The sequence below is a fragment of the Hylobates moloch genome, unplaced genomic scaffold (assembly GCF_009828535.3).
Source record: "Hylobates moloch isolate HMO894 unplaced genomic scaffold, HMol_V3 SCAFFOLD_6, whole genome shotgun sequence".
NCBI classification, from domain to species: domain Eukaryota; kingdom Metazoa; phylum Chordata; class Mammalia; order Primates; family Hylobatidae; genus Hylobates; species Hylobates moloch.
This window is the reverse complement of record NW_026652281.1, coordinates 119077281-119079729: the sequence shown is the minus strand read 5'-3', so window position 1 is coordinate 119079729 and position 2449 is coordinate 119077281.

Below are 2449 nucleotides of genomic sequence, written 5' to 3'. Positions count from 1 at the left end.
GCTTTCCGTGGGTAACTCCTTGTGTGCTGAGATGACATTAGAATGATTGCAGAGAGCAGGCCTGAGGCTGGGCTGGGCTCACACCAGCTAAAATTGAGTTTGAAGCAAGCCAGCAGAATTGAGGAGACAAAGAAAAAAATCTTGTTCACACGTGGGAGTCTCTCCCAGTTGATTCCGTACCTTGTTAACCTGGAGTTGGTCTCAACACTAAGATAAGACATGTTTGCTAGCTTCTCACCAGTACCATGCAATGCTTGAGCTCCACTGAACACTTTGTCATGTTAGAAGTGTTTTCAGTTATCTTTATTTTATTCGTATATTCACTCATTCAATAAATAGGTATTTAATTCTTACTCCATTGGCAGCTTTCTCTGTTTAAAAGACTCCATTTGCTGTCTACATATAGTGAATATAGTTTGAAGCTAAACAATTGTTTAAATACAAAAAATAAAGATGTGCCCATTTCTATTGCACTCACTCTCTGCGACCCTCCTTTCCCACCAACCATAAACTAGAGGTCATTTTGGTGATAGTTTCTGTTCCTGGGAATCACTGTGCTCCTGAAAAGCACTATTTTTAGAAGGCCAGAGTACTCTTTTTTTTTTTTTTTTTTTTTTTTTTTGAGACAGAATCTCACTCCCATGGTCCAGGCCGGAGTGAGTGGTGAGACACAGCTCACTGCAGCCCCGACTTTCCTGAGCTCATCAGGTGATCCTTCTACCTCAGCCTGCTGAGCAGCTGGGACTACAGGTGCACATTACCACGGCCGATTAATTTTTTGCATTTTTAGTAGAGATTGGGTTTTGCCAAGTTGCCCAGGCTGGTCTCAAACTCCTGGGCTCAAACCATCTGCCCACCTCAGCCTCCCAAAGTGCTGGTATTACAGGCATGAGCCACTGTACCTGGCCTCCTTATATATAAATTTTTTTTGTCCATCTTTATTTCCTTAAAATGGACATCTATAAATGAAATTACTGTTTTTCAGATATAGTACTTTTTTAGATTCTTGATCTACAGTGCTAAAGTGCTCTCCAGGGAGATTGCACTGATTAATATTCCCACCACCAGGGCACACCAGTACTCATTTTTCCACACTCTTACCAACATTGGTTATTGGCAATTTTAAAAAAGTCTTTGCTAATCTGATCAAGTGTGGTGGCTCATGCCTATAATCCCAGCACTTTGGGAGGCCAAGGTGGGAGGATCATTTGAGCTCAGGAGTTTGTGATGAGCCGGGACAACATAGACCCTGTCTCTATTCTAAAGAAAAGAAAAGGGCCAGGTGTAGTGGCTCATGCCTGTAATCCTAGCGCTTTGGGAGGCCGAGGAGGGTGGATCACGAAGTCAGGAGAGATTGGGACCATCCTGGCTAACACAGTGAAACCCGGTCTCTACTAAAAATATTTTAAAAATTAGCCAGGCGTGGTGGCGGGCGCCTGTAGTTCCAGCTACTCAGGTGGCTGAAGCAGGAGAATCTCTTTCACCCAGGAGGCAGAGCTTGCAGTGAGCTGAGATCACGCCACTGCACTCTAGCCTGGGTGACAGAGCGCGACTCTGTCTCAAAAAAAATAAAAAAGAGAAAAAGAAAAGAAAGAAAAATCTTTGCTAATCGAATGCACATGCATATTTATATCTTTTTATAATTAGTCTTTGATCTATAAGCATTCTTTATATATTAGGAATATTACCCTTTGTTTATTGCAAATATTTTTCACAGCTTATCCTTTGTCTTTGAGTCTACTCAGCAGCATTATTTGCCATACTGAAGTTTTTTCGCTCTTTTTTTTTTTTTTTTTTTTGAGACAGAGTCTCACTCTGTCGCCCAGGCTAGAGTGCAGTAGCAAAATCTCAGCTCACTGCAACATCCACCTCCTGGGTTCAAGCAATTCACCTGCCTCAGCCTCCCAAGTAGCTGGGATTACAGGCATGTGCCACAATGCCTGGCTGATTTTTGTATTTTTAATAAAGACAGGGTTTCACCATGTTGGCCAGGCTGGTCTCGAACTCCTGACCTCAAGTGATCCACCCGCCTCAGCCTTCCAAAGTGCTTGAATAACAGGCATGAGCCACCGCACCTGGGCACATTTTTAAAATGTAGTCAAATGTATCCCTCCTTTTTTTTTTTTTTTTTGTTTTCTTTTTTAGGCTTAGGAAGGTCTTCACTCCCCAAATCACAAAAATACTCAGCTATATTTTCCTTAGTGCTTTTATGGTTTTTTTTTTACATGGACATATCTGATCAAGTAATTTATTTAGGGGTAAGGAAGCTAGTAATCCAGATTCTTTTTTTTTAATGATTAGCTAGATTCCATACCATTTGTTAAATGACCATTTTAAAAGTCTCCTTTATTTCTGGAATCCCACCTTTTTTTTTTTTTAATTTTTTTTTTGAGAAGAAGTCTTGCTCTGTTGCCCAGGCTGGAGTACAGTGACACAATCTCAGCTCACT